This window comes from Rattus norvegicus, chromosome 1, assembly GCF_021556685.1.
Source record: "Rattus norvegicus strain SHRSP/BbbUtx chromosome 1, alternate assembly SHRSP_T2T, whole genome shotgun sequence".
Lineage (NCBI taxonomy): Eukaryota > Metazoa > Chordata > Mammalia > Rodentia > Muridae > Rattus > Rattus norvegicus.
In genome coordinates, this window is record NC_141534.1 from 152128752 (window position 1) to 152144708 (window position 15957).

Here is a 15957-nt window from a genome sequence, read left to right on the forward strand (position 1 = left end):
TTGCCAAATAGAAGCCATAAAAAAATCTCATCACAAAGAATTTAGGGATCATAAAACAATTCAAAATAGAGTAATTGTAATTCATAGCAGTAGGGATCTGAAAAGTCAGTTCCTTAATGGATTGGTCAATTTGTTTCAACTATGTTTTGTGGAATATTTTCATAATTTTATTGATTTTATTTGTATTTTATATCTTGCACCCCACTCTCACTCTTTTCCCTTCTCCCAAATCTGTCATCAAAATTTGCAAGCACCACCCCAATATTAAAAATCAAGGATTAATTTTTTTAAATAAAATAAAATAAAATATCTTGCAGTAGAAGCTATGGTGTGTCTCGGTGTGTTATACAATATTGTGTTTTCTTCAAACAGCAAATGTTCATTGCAATGAGTAATTGTTCTTGTTCCAGGTCTGTGGCTTCTGCTATGCTCACAATACTGAGACCACAATGAGATTTCTCTCTGATATCTTGCAATTGCCCTAACTCATGAAGATCCTGTAGCTTCGATTCTACAGGATCCATCCCTTTATGTATTCCAGCAACTCAAATGAGTTAGATATTTGGGTGGGCTAGCTCAAAGTCCTCAGGTAACCTAGGTAATAGTAGAATTTCTCAGCTTGACACTTCTTCCAAAACTATGACATCAGTATCAGAATTTTACCACTTCCTATGTGAGAGCAAGGCCAGTTCTCCCAAACCCATGTCATAAGGCCAGGTTTCACATGAGACCCTGTTTAGAGGCAGGCCTGCTCTCCTGTGCCCATTTTACCACTGGTGCCATCTCGTTGAAGAAGAGTGTGGGTTCAGCATGAACCTTTAACATAAACATAGCCTTAGATAACAGGGTAGAGATAGGAGGATAGATCAATGGAATATAATTGATGACTCAGAAATGAACCCATGCCACTATGGTCACTTGATCTTTGACAAATGAGCTAAAAACATTCAGTGGAAAAAAAGGTAACATTTTCAACAAATGTTGCTGGTTCAATGTGAGGTTAGCATGTGAAAGAATGCTAATGAAAGCACTCCTATTGCCCTGTACAAAGCATAAATCCAAGTGTATGAAACAATGCCACGTAAAACCAAATACACTCAAATTAATAGAAGAAAAAGTGGGGAAGTTCCTTGAACACACGGTCACTGGGGAAAATATGCTAAATAAAACACCAATGGATTATGCTCTAAGATCAAATATTGACAAATGGGACCTCATAAAACTACAAAGTTATGTCTTTCAAAGGACTCTGTCACTAGAACAAAATGGCAATCAACAGATTGGGAAAAGATCTTTACAAATCTTATATCTTAGAGTGAGCTAATATCCAAATTACACAAAGAACTCAAGAAGGTAGACTCCAGAAAGCCAAATAACCATATTAAAATGGGATACAGGGATAAACAAAGAATTCTCAGTTGAGGAATATCTAATATCTGAGAAGTACCTAAAGAAGTGTTCAACATTCTTAGTCATCAGGGGAATGCAAATCAAAAGCAACCCTGAGATTCCACCTCATGCCAATCAGAATGACTAACTTCAAAAACTCAGGTGGTGGGGTTGGGAATTTAGCTCAGTGGTAGAGCACTTGCCTAGCAAGCGCAAGGCCCTGGGTTCGGTCCCCAGCTCCGAAAAAAAAAGAAAAAAAAAGTCAGGTGGCAACAGATGCTGGCAAAGATGTAGAGAAAGAGAAATAGAGCCATTCTTACATCGAATAAAATCAACATTCTACCAAAAGTTATCAAAAAAGATAAGGAAGGACACTTCGAATCCATCAAAGGAAAAATCCACTGAGATGAACACTAAATCCTGAATATCTATGTTTCAAAGGTAAGTGTACCTACCCTCATAATAGAAACCTTACTAAAGCTCAAAGCACACACTGTACATTACATAATAATAGAGCCAGACTTCCAAATCCCTCTCTCAGCAATGTAAAAAAAATCATTGAAACAGAAACTATACAGAGAAACAGTGAAACTGAAAGCACTTATGAACAAAATGGATTTAGCATATCTATAGAACATCTCAATCTAAAACAAAAGCACATTCCTCTTCTCAGCACTCAAGGTATTTTATCTAGAATTGACCATATAATCAGTCTCAAAACAGGCCTCAACGGAAAAAAAAAAAAGAAAATTGAAATAATCCCATCAGATCACCATGCAATAAGCCTGGTCTCAAATAACAACAAAAATGACAGAAAGCCCACAAACACATGGAATCAGAGAATGTTCTAGTCAATGATAATTTGAAAAGGAAGAAATTAAGAAATTAAAGACTTTGAATTTAATAACAATAAAGGCACAAAATACACAAGCTTATGGGATACAGGAAAAGCAGTGCTGAGAGGAAACTTCATGGCTTTGAGTGCCTCCAAAAAGAAACTGGAGAGAACATACATTAGCAGCTTGACTGCATACATGAAAGCTCTATAATGAAAACAAGAAAATATAGTCAAGACTAGTAGGTGGCAGGACATAATCAAACTCAGGGCTGAAATCAACCAAGAAGAAACAAAAAGAAGTATCCAAAAAAAACCAAAACCAAAAACAAAAACAAAAAACAAACAAACAAAAAAAAAAGAAGCTGGTTCTTAGAGAAAATCAACAAGATATATTATCCCTTAGCCAGATTAGACAGAGTGCAAGAAGAGTTTATCCAAATTAACAAAATCAGAAATGAAAAGGGAGACCTCCCACAGCTCCCTGCTCCAAAATCTTGTGGGAGGGACAGCTAGAATTTCAGAAGGGCAGAAGTGCCCGGGAAACCAGAGGAGACTACTCTCTGCCCACATTGCTGAGTCTAGAGGAAAACGCCTAGTGCCATCTGGGAGCCCTGTGCACAGGGACCCAGAAGAAGTAGGGGCAGGCCCTTTTGGTTGCTTCCCTCATGGAGAGCTGAAAGCTAGCCCAGAGGAGTAACTTCAGGCCTGAGACCAGAGGTAAGACCAACTTTTCTGCCCCAAGTGACCTGACTGGTGGACTCAGGACAATCTAAGGCAAAATTCCTCTGAGACTGAACACTTCTGGTTTCTAGCTGGCACCCAAACCTCGCTGATCCTGGCCCACAGCTACCTGCTGCCAAACCCTGTGGGAGAGAGAGTTGATAGCTCAGAAGCATGGGCAATCCTGAGACTGCAGGGCAGGAGAGATCATCACTTCTGCCCACCATTGCCTACATCCCTGGTCCAAGAGGAAACTGTGTAGTGCCTCTGGGCACGGGAAGATAGGAGCAGTCAAACTGCAGGATCCTTGTGTTCCAGACTGTGCCTGGATCTGAATGGACCTGGTCAAACAGTTCCCTGCACCCAAATCAATGTGAGGGAGAGCTAGACCTTCAGATGAGCAGAAATGCCTGGGAAAACAAAGGAGACTACACTCTGCCCACATTTATTACTCTAGAGGAAAACGCCTAGTGTCATCCAGGCTCCTTGTTCACAGCGACCTAGGAGAAGTGGGGGCAGGCCCTTCTGTTTCCTGCCCACAGGGACAACTGAAAGCCAGTGGACAGGAATGACTGCCTGAGAGCAGAACACTCTGCTCCCATAACTGGCTGAAAGAAAACAGGAAAAGAGGTCTACAGCACTCTTGACACACAGGCCTATAGGACGGTCAAGTCACTATCAGAAATAGTAAAACAAGGTAATGCCAGAGACAGCCTGGTAAGGAGAGGCAAGTACAGGAACACAGGCAACAGAAACCAAGACTACATGGCATCATCAGAATCCAATTCTCACACCAAGAGAAACATTGAATATTCAAACACACCAGAAAAGCAAGGTCTAGGTTTAAAATCACATTAGATCATGATGATGGAGGGAGGAGAAGGTCATAAATAACTTTCTTAAGGAATACACAGGACAACACAAGTAAACAACCAGAAGCCATTAAAGAGGAAACTTAGCCAGATTAACCAGAGGACACAGAGAGTGTGCCCAAATTAACAAAATCAGAAATGAAAAGGGAGACAAAACAACAGAATCAGAGGAAATTCAAAAATATCATCAGATCCTACTACAAAAGCCTATATACAACAAATCTTGAAAATCTGGAGGAGATGGACAATTTCCTAGAAAAAGACCAGTTACTGAAGATAAATCATGAACTGATAAGCCATTTAAACAACCACACAACTCCTAAAGTAATAGAAGTAGTCATTAAAAGTCTCCCAACTAAAGAGAGAGGCAAAGATTAAAACAGAGACTGAAGGAACACCCATTCAGAGCCTGCCCCACATGTGGCCCATACATATACAGCCACCCAATTAGACAAGATGGATGAAGCAAAGAAGTGCAGACCGACAGGAGCCGGATGTAGATCGCTCCTGAGAGACACAGCCAGAATACAGCAAATACAGAGGCGAATGCCAGCAGCAAACCACTGAACTGAGAATAGGTCCCCCGTTGAAGGAATCAGAGAAAGAACTGGAAGAGCTTGAAGGGGCTCGAGACCCCAAAAGTACAACAATGCCAAGCAACCAAAGCTTCCAGGGACTAAGCCACTACCTAAATACTATACATGGACTGACCCTGGACTCTGACCCCATAGGTAGCAATGAATATCCTAGTAAGAGCACCAGTGGAAGGGGAAGCCCTGGGTCCTGCTAAGACTGAACCCCCAGTGAACTAGACTATGGGGGGAGGGCAGCAATGGGGGGAGGGTTGGGAGGGGAACACCCATAAGGAAGGGGAGGGGGGAGGGGGATGTTTGCCCGGAAACCGGGAAAGGGAATAACACTTGAAATGTATATAAGAAATACTCAAGTTAATAAAAAAAAAAGTCTCCCAACTAAAAAGAGCCCACGTCTAGATGGGTTCAGTGCAGAATTCTATCAGATCATCATAGAAGACCTCATACCAATAGTATCCAAACTATTCCACAAAATTGAAACAGATGACTGCTACTGAAATCCATGTATGAAGCCACAATTACTCTTATACCTAAACCACATAAAGACCCAATAAAGAAAGAGAGCTTCAGACCAACTTCCCTCATGAATATTGATGCAAAAATACTGAATAAAATACTTGCAAACCAAATCCAAGAACACATCAAAACATTCATCCATCCTGATCAAGTATGCTTCATCCCAGGTATTCAGGGATGGTTCAATATATGGAAAACCATCAGCATAATCCACTATATAAACAAACTGAAAGATAAAAACCACATCATCATTTCATTAGATGCTGAGAAGGCATTTGTCAAAATTCAACACCCCTTCATGATAAAAGTCCTGGAAAAAACAGGAGTTCAAGACCCATCCATAAAGATAGTAAAAGCCACATACAGCAAATCAGTAGCTAACATTAAATAAAATGGAGAGAAACTTGAAGTAATCCCATGAGAAACAGGGATTAAAAAAGGCTGCCCACTCTCTCCCTACTCATTCAATATGGTTCTCAAAGTCCTAGCCAGAGCAATCAGACAACAAAAGGAAATCAAGGGGATACAGATTGGAAAGGAAGAAGTCAAAATATCACTATTTGCAGATTATATGATAGTGTATTTTAGTGACCCCTGATGTTCCACGAGAGAACTAGTAAACCTGATAAACTTCAGCAAAGTGGCTGTGTATAAAATTAACTCAAATAAGTAGCCTTCCTCTACACAAAAGATAAACAAGCTGAGAAAAAAATTAGGGTAACAACACCCTTCAAAATAGTCCCAAATAATATGAAATACCAAGTGAGTGAAAGATCTTCAAGTCTCTGAGAAATAAATTCAAGAAGATCTCAGAGGATTGAAAGATCTCCCATGCTCATCGCAGGATTAATATAGTAAAAATGGCCATTTTACCAAAAGTGATCTACAGATTCAATGCAATCCTTATAAAAATTCCAATCCAATTCTTCATAGTGTTAGATAGAACAATTTGCAAATTCATCTGGTATAACAAAAAACCCAGGATATCAAACTATTCTCAACAATGAAAGGAATTCCTGGGGAATCAATACCCCTGAACTCAAGCAGTATTACACAGCAGTAGTGATAAAAACTGTATGATATTGGTTCAGAGACAGGCAGATTGACCAGTGGAATAGAATTGAAGAACCAGAAATGAACCCACACATCTATGGTCACTTGATTTTTGACAAAGGAATCAAAAACATCCAATGGAAAAAGATAGCATTTTCAGCAAATGGTGCTGGTTCAACTGGAGGACAGCATGTAGAAGAATGCAGATGAATCTATTCTTATAACTCTGTACAAAGCTTAAGTCCAAGTGGATGAAGGACCTCCACATCAAACCAGATATACTGAAACTAATAAAAAAAAGTGGGGAAGAATCTTGAACAAATGGTTACTGGAGAAAAGTTCCTGAACAAAACACCAATGGCTTATGCTCTAACATCAAGAATCAACAAATGGGATCTAATAAAGCTACAAAGGTCCTGTAAGTCAAAGGACACTGTCATTAGGACAAAACAGCAACCAAGAGACTGGGAAAAGATCTTTACCAATCCTACAACTGATAGAGGACGTATTCCAAAATATACAAAGTACTCATGACATCAGACTTAAGGGAGTTGAATAACCCTATTGAAAATGTGGTAGAGAGCGAAAGAAAAAATTAACATCTGAGGAATACTGAATGGCTGAGAAGCACCTAAAGAGATGTTCAATGTCTTTATTTATACAGGAAATGCAAATCAAAACATTACTGAGATTCCACCTCACACCAGTCAGAATAGCTAAGATCAAAAACTCTAGGGAAAGAAGATGCTGGCGAGGATGTGTAGAAAGAGGAACACTCCTCCATTGTTGGTGGCATTACAGACTGGTACAACCATTCTGGACATCAGTCTGGAGATTCCTCATAGATATGGACATTGAACTACCTGAGGACCCAGCTATACCTCTCTTGGGCATATATCCAAAAGATGCCCCTACATATAACAAAGACACATGCTCCACTATGTTCATAGCAGCCTTATTTATAATAGCCAGTATCTGGAAAGAACCCAGATGCCCTTCAACAAAGGAATGGATACAGAAAATGTGGTACATCTACACAATGGAATATTACTCAACTATCAAAAATGACTTTATGAAATTCATAGGCAAATGGATGGAACTGGAAAATATTATCCTGAGTTAGGTAACCCAATCACAGAAAAACACACATGGTATGCACTCATTGATAAGTGGCTATTAGCTCAAATGCTTGAGTTGTGCTAGATGCACAGAACACATGAAACTCAAGAGGGATGACCAAAATGTGAATGCTTCACTCCTTCTTTAATAGGGGAACAAGAATACCCTTGGCAGGGAATAGGGAGGCAAATTTTAAAACAGAGGCAGAAGGAGCACCCATTCAGAGCTTGCCCCATGTGTGGCCCATACATATACAGCCATCCAATTAGATAAGCTGGATGAAGCAAAGAAGTGCAGGCCGACAGGAACCAGATGTATATCTCTCCTGAGACAGCTAGACTATGACAAATATATATGTGAATGCAAGAAACAATCCACTGAACTAGGAACGGGACCCCGGTTGAAGGAATCAGAGAAAGAACTGAAAGAGCTGAAGGGTCTTGAGAACACATATGATCAACAAACCCATCCAACGATAGCTTCCAGGGACTAAACCACTACCAAAAGTCTATACATGGATTGACCCTGGGCTCCAAATTCGTAGATAGTAATGAATAGCCTACTAGGGGCACTAGTGGAAGGGGAAGCCTTTGGTCCTGCCAAGGCTGGAGTCCCAGTGAATGAGATTGTTGGGGGGAGGGCAGTAATTGGGGGAAGATGGGGAAGGGAGCACCCACACAGAAGAGGAGGGGGAGTGTAGGAAGTGGCACGTATAGATAAAAGATGGTGCTGACATCTGGTGGTCGTTTGTGGTTAACACCCACAAAGCGCATGTCCTTGGCATTTCTCCAGCAGCTTCAGGCTGGAGTGATATTCATGCTAATGAGATATTTCATGCTCCACCAATCCCTAGAGGTCAAGTGTATAGCCATAGCCTGTCTTGTATATAAGGCTGGTGACTTTGTTCCTTGGGGTCCCCTGTATCAACAATGAGGTGTTCCTACAATAAAGGCTGTTGAGAAATCCAACGGTGTTGCATCTTCCTTGCTGGATGAAGTAGGTGTTCCAGGGGTGGGGGATATTGGCCTGGAGACCGGGAAAGGGAATAACATTTGAAATGTAAATAAGAAATACCCAGTTTAATAAAGATGGAGAAAAGATGACAAAAAAGAAAGAAAAGAGAAACATAACAGTAGAATCTAAGGAAATTTAAAAAAAAACTTGTAATAAGAAAACTGAAAAATCTGGATGAAATGGAAAATTTTCTTGCCAGATGCCAGCTACTAAAATTAAATCAGGATCAGATAAATCATGTAAACCATCCCTTAACTTCTAAAGAAATAGAAGAAGTCATTAAAAGTTTCCCAAACAAAAAAGTCCATGACCAGATTGGTTTAATGGAAAATTCTATCAGAACTTTATGAACCTCGCTGATCCCAGCCCGCAGCTCACTGCTCCAAAAGCCCTTGGGAGAGAGAGCTCTCTGCCTGGACAGGTGGGCACTCCTGAGGCTGCAGAGCAGGAGAGACCACCAATACTGCCCACCCCTGCCCACATCCCTGACCCAAGAGGAAAGTGGGAAATGGAAGATAGGGGCACTGGAGCTGCAGGTCCCACAAGCTCTAGACACCACCCAGAACTGAAGGAATGCAGTCACCAGTTCTTTGCACCCAAATCCCATGGGAGGGAAAGCTAGAACTTCAGAGGGGGAGATATGCCTGGGAAGCCAGAAAGACTACACTCTACCCACATTTCTGACTCCAGAGGAAAACACCTAATGCCATCTGGGACCCCGGTGCAAGGGTGGGGGGTCCTGGAAAAGGCGAAGCAGGCCCTCCTGGTTGCTGCCCTCATGGAGAGCTCAAAAGGAGCCCCCATGAGCAACTTGAGCCACGGTACCACAGGTAAGACCAACTTTTCTGCTCCAAACGACCTGCCTGGTGGACTCAGGACACAGGCCCACAGGAAGAGCTGAAGACCAGTAGACAGGAAAGACTACACACCTGAAAGCAGAACACTCTGTTCCCATAACTGGCGGAAAGAAAACAGGAAAACAGGTCTACAGCACTCGTGACACACAGGCCTATAGGGTGGTCTAGCCACTGTCAGAAATAGCAGAACAAAGTAACAATAGAGACAATCTGATGGCGAGGCATGCGTAGGAATCCAAGCAACAGAAACCAAGACTACATGGCATCATCAGAGCCAAATTCTACCACCAAAGCAAACAATGAACATCCAAACACACCAGAAAAGCAAGATCTAGATTTAAAATCATATTTCATCATGATGCTGGAGGACTTCAAGAAAGACATGAAGAACTTACTTAGAAACACAGGAAAACATAAATAAACAAGTAGAAGCCTATAGAGAGGAATCACAAAAGTCCCTGAAAGAATTCCAGGAAAACACAATCAAACAGTTGAAGGAATTAAAAATGGAAATAGAAGCAATAAAGAAAGAACACAGGGAAACAAACCAAAGAAAGAGACAGGGAGCTGTAGATACAAGCATCACCAACAGAATACAAGCGATAGAAGAGAGAATCTCAGGAGCAAAAGACTACATCGAAATCATCGACACAACTGACAAAGATATTGTAAAATGGAAAAAGCTACTGATCCAAAACATACAGAAAATCCAGGACTCAATGAGAAGATTAAACCTAAGGATAATAGATATAGAAGAGAGCGAAGTCTCCCAGCTCAAAGGAATAGTAAATATCTTCAACAAAATCATAGAAGAAAACTTCCCTTACCTAAAGAAAGAGATGCCCATAAATATAAAAGAAACCTACAGAACTCCTATAGATTGGACCAGAAAAGAAACTCTTCCCTTCACATGATAGTCATAACACCAATTGCACAAAATAAAGAAATAATATTAAAAGCAGTAAGGGAAAAAGGTCAAGTAACATATAAAGGCAAACCTATCAGAATCACACCAGACTTCTTGCCAGAGACTATGAAATCCAGAAGATCCTGGACATATATCATACAGACCCTAAGAGAACACAAATGCCAGCCCAGCTTACTGTATCCTGTAAATCTCTCAATTACCGTAGATGGAGAAACCAAGATATTCCATGACAAAACCAAATTTACACAATATCTTTCTACAAATCCAGTGCTACAAAGGATAATAAATGGTAAATCCCAACATAAGGAGGCAAGCTACACCCTAGAAAAAGCAAGAAACTAATCATCTTGGCAACAAAACAAAGAGAAGGAAAGCACATAAACATAACCTCACATCCAAATACGAATATAACAGGAAGCAATAATCACTATTCCTTAATATCTTTCAACATCAATGGTCTCAACTCCCCAATAAAAAGACATAGATGAACAAACTGGATACACAATGAGGACCCTGCATTCTGCTGCCTACAGGAAACACACCTCAGAGACAAAGACAGACACTACCTCAGAGTGAAAGGCTGGAGAACAACTTTCCAAGCAAACGGTCTGAAGAAGCAAGCTGGAGTAGCCATTCTAATATCAAATAAAATCGATTTTCAACTAAAAGTCCTTAAAAAAGAAAGGAAGGACACTTCATACTCATCAAAGGAAAAATCCACCAAGATGAACTCTGAATCCTAAATATCTCCAAATACAGGGGCATCTACATACATAAAAGAAACCTTACTAAAGCTCAAAATACACATTGCACATCACACAATAATAGTAGGAGATTTCAACACCCCACTCTCATCAATGGACAGATCATGGAAACAGAAATTAAACAGAGACATAGAGAGATTAAGAAAAGTCATGAAACAAATGGACTTAACAGATATTTATAGAACATTCTATCCTAAAGCAAAAGGATATACCTTCTTCTCAGCTCTTCATGGTACTTTCTCCAAAATTGACCACATAATTGGTCATAAAACAGGCCTCAACAAATGCAGAAAGATAGAAATAATCCCATGCATCTATCAGACCACCACCGGCTAAAGCTGGTTTTCAATTACAATAAGTGAAGAACCCCCACATGTATATGGAAGTTGAACAATGCTCTACTCAATGATAACCTGGTCAAGGAAGAAATAAAGAAAGAAATTAAAGACTTCTTAGAATTTAATGAAAATGAAGGTACAGCATACCGAAACTTATGGGACACAATGAAAGCTGTGCTAAGAAAAAAAAAATCTCATAGCTCTGAGTGCCTGCAGAAAGAAACAGGAGAGCATATGTCAGCAGCTTGACAGCACACTGAAAAGCTTTAGAACAAAAAGAAGCAAATACACCCAGGAAGATTAGAAGGCAGGAAATAATCAAACTCAGAGCTGAAATCAACCAAGTAGAAACAAAAAGGATCATAGAAATAATCAAGAGAACCAAAAGTTGGTTTGTTGAGAAAATCAACCCGATAGATAATCCCTTAGCCAAACTACTAAGAGGACACAGAGAGTGTGTCCAAATAAACAAAATCAGAAATGAAAAGGGAGACATAACTACAGATTCAGAGGAAATTCAAAAAATCATCAGATCCTACTACAAAAGCGTATATTCAACAAAACTAGAAAATCTGCAGGAAATAGACAATTTCCTAGACAGATATCAGGTATGGAAGTTAAATCAGGAACAGATAAACTATTTAAACAACCCCATAACTCCTAACGAAATAGAAACAGTCATTAAAGGTCTTCCAACAAAAAAGAACCCAGGTCCAGATGGGTTTAGTGCAGAATTCTATCAGACCTTCATAGAAGACCTCATACCAATACTATCCAAACTATTTCACAAAATTGAAACAGATGGAGCCCTACTGAACTCCTTCTATGAAGCCACAATTACTCTCATACCTAAACCACACAAAGACCCAACAAAGAAAGAGAACTTCAGACCAATTTCCCTTATGAATATCGACGCAAAAATACTCAATAAAATTCTGGCAAACTGAATCCAAGAGCACATCAAAACAATCATACAACATGATCAAGTAGGCTTCATCCTGGGCATGTAGGGATGGTTTAATATACAGAAAACCATCAACATGTTCCATTATATAAACAAACTGAAAGAACAGAACCACATGATCATTTCATTAGATGCTGAGAAAGCAACTGACAAAATTTAACACCCCTTCATGATAAAAGTCCTAGAAAGAATAGGATTTCAAGGCCCATACCTAAACATAGTAAAAGCCATATACAGCAAACCAGTTGCTAACATTAAACTAAATGGAGAGAAACTTGAAGCAATCCCACTAAAATCAGGGACTAGATAAGGCTGCCCACTCTCTCCCTACTTATTCAATATAGTTGTTGAAATTCTAGCCAGAGCAATCAGACAACAAAAGGAGATCAATGGGATACAGATTGGAAAAGAAAAAGTCAAAATATCACTATTTGCAGATGATATGATAGTATATTTAAGTGATCCCAAAAGTTCCACCAGAGAACTACTAAAGCTGATAAACAACTTCAGCATAGTGGCTGGGTATAAAATTAACTCAAAAAACTCAGTAGCTGTCCTCTACACAAAAGAGAAACAAGCCAAGAAAGATATTAGGGAAACAACACCCTTCATAATAGTCCCAAATAATATAAAATACTTCGGTGTGACTTTAACCAAGCAAGTAAAAGATCTGTACAATAAGAACTTCAAGCCTCTGAAGAAAGAAATTGAAGAAGACCTCAGAAAATGGAAAGATCTCCCATGCTCATGATTTGGCAGGAGTATATAGTAAAAATGGCCATTTTACCAAAAGCGATCTGCAGATTCAGTGCAATTCCCATCAAAATACCAATCCCATTCTTCAAAGAGTTAGATAGAACAATTTGCAAATTCATCTGGAATAACCAAAAACCCAGGATAGCTAAAACTATCCTCAACAATAAAAGGACTTCTGCAGGAATAAGTATCCCTGAACTCAAGCATTATTAAACAGCAATAGCCATAAAAACTGCATGGTATGGGTACAGAGACAGACAGATATACCAGTGGAATAGAATTGAAGACCCAGAAATGAACCCACACACCTATGTCACTTGATTTTTGACACAGGTGCCAAAACCATCCAATGGAAAAAGGACAGCATTTTCAACAAATGGTGCTGGTTCAACTGTAGGTCAGCAGGTAGAAGAATGCAGATCGAGCCATGCTTGTCACCCTGTATAAAGCTTAAGTTCAAGTAGATCAAGTACCTCCACATCAAACCAGATACACACAAACTAGTAAAAAAGAAATTGAGTTAGCATCTCAAACACATGGGTACTGGAGAAAATGGCTTAATGCTCTAAGATCAAGAACAGAACGTGATTGTTGGGGTGAGGACGGTAATGGGGGGAGTTTGGGGGAGGGAAACATTCATATAGAAGGGGATGAGGAGCGGTTTGGGAATGTTGGCCTGGAAACCGGGAAAGTGAATAAGAAGCGAAATGTAAATAAGAAATACTCAACTCAATAAAGATTAAAAAAAAAAAGAAAACATAACGTAATAAGAATTCAGTAAAATCTAAAAAAAAAAAAAAACTTCATAGAAGACCTAATACCAATACTATCCAAAGTATTCCACAAAATAGAAACAGAAGCAACCTTAACCAGTTTATTCTATGAAGCCACAATTATACTTATACCCAAGCCAGCCACACAAAGACCAACAAATATTCAAAATCTTCAGACCAATTTCCCTTTTGAATATCAATGCAAAATTATGCAATGTTATTCTTACAAACTGAATCCAAAAACTTATCAAAGTGAGCATCCATCATGGTCAAGTAGGCTTCATCCCAAGGATGTAGGGATAGCTAAATATACAGAAATCCATCAATGTAATCCTCTATATCAACAAAGAAGAAAACCACATGATCATCACATTCAATGTTGAAAAAGCATTTGACAAAATTCAACACACTTTCATGTTAAAAGTCTTGGATAGATCCGGAATTCAAGGTCCATACATAAACATTGTAAATGCAATAAACAGATGACCAGTTGACAACATCAAACTAAATGGAAAGAACCTTGAAGCAATCCCACTATATTCAGAGAGTAGACAAGACTGCCTACTCTTTCACTAAGTATTCAATATAGTACTCAAAACCCTAGCCCTATTAACCAGACAACAAAAGTAGGCCAAGGTAATACAAATTGGAAAGGAAGTAGCAAAATATCACTATTTGCAGATGACCCCAAAAGTTCCACCAGAGAACTATGAAGCCTGATAAAGAACTTCAGCAAAGTGGCTGGTTATAAAATTAAGTCAAACAAATTAGTACTTCCCTCTACTCAAAGGAAAAAATTAGAAAAATGATAACCTTCACAGTAGTCACAAATAAAATAAAATACCTTGGTATGACTAAGCATGTGCAAGAATTGTATGATGAGAACTTCACGTTTGTGAAAAAATAAATAGAAAATATCAGAAGATGGAAAGACCTCCCATGCCTACGGATTGGCAGGATTAATATTGTAAAAAATGGCCATCCTGCCGAAAGCAATATACAGATTCAATCTGATCCTCATCAAAATTCCAAAGCAATTCTTCATAGAGTTAGACAAAGCAACTTGGAAAATTATTTGGAATAACGACAACAATAAAAATTTAAAAACAAAACAAACAAAACAAAAAACAAGATAGTGAAAACTATCCTTAATAAAAAAAGAACTTCTGAAGGAATCATTATCCCTGACCCAAGGGTGTATTGAAGAGGAGTAGTGATGAAAACTGTATGGTATTGGTAAAGAGACAGGTAGGTAGATCAATGGACTAGATTCCTAGACCCAGAAATGCACCCACATACCTGTGGTCACTTGATATTTGACAAAGGAGCTAAAACCATCCAGTGGAAAAAAAAAGAGCATTTTTAACAAATGGTGCTGGTTCACATGTCAGTCAGTATGTAGAAGTCTGCAAATTGACCTATTCTTATTGCCTTGTACCAAGCTCAAGTCCCTGTGGATCAAGAACCCCCACATAAAACCAGATACAGGTAAACTAGCAGAGAGAAAGTGGGGAAGAACCTCGAACACATGGACACTGGTGATAATTTCCTGAACAAAACACCAACCACTTATGCTCTAAAATCAGGAATCGACAAATGGGACTTCATGAATTGCAAAACTTCTGTAAGGCTAAGTACCTTGTCATTAGGACAAAATGGCAAGAAAGAGATTGGGAAAAGATCTTTACCAATCCTACATCTGATAGAGGGCTAATATCCAACATATAAAGAAATCACAAAGTTAGATTACAGAGAATCAAAGAATCATATTAAAAATGGTATACAGAATTAAACAAAGAAGTCTCGCCTGAGGAATATTGAATGTCTCAAAAGCACCTAAAGAAATGTTCAACATCCTTTGTCATCAGGTAAATGCAAATAAACACAACCGTTAGATTATACCTCATACTAGTCAGAATGGCTAAAATAAAAATCTCAGGTGACAAAAGATGCTGACAAGGTTATGGAGAAAGAGGAACACTCCTCCACTGTTTTAGGAATTGCAAGGTGGTACAACCATTCTTGAAATCAGTCTGGAGGTTCCTCAGAAAATTGGACATTGTCCTTTCTGAGTACCCAGCTATACTACTGATCATTGACACAAAATATGGTCCAATGGATAACAAGAACACATGTTCCACTATGTTCATAACAACCTGATTTATAATAGTCAGAAGCTGAAAAGAACCCAGATGCCTGTCAACAGAGGAATGGATAGAGAAAATGTGGTACATTACACAATGAAGTACTATTAAGCTATTAAAAATAACCACAAAATTCATAGGAACATGGAAGGAAGTACAAACTATCATCATGAGTGAGATATTCCAATCACAAATGAACAAGTATGGTGCATACTCACATATAAGTGGATATAAGCCTAATAGCTTGGATTACCCAAGATATAATCCACAGATCACATGAAGCTCAACAAGAAGTATGACCAAAATATGGATGTTCTTC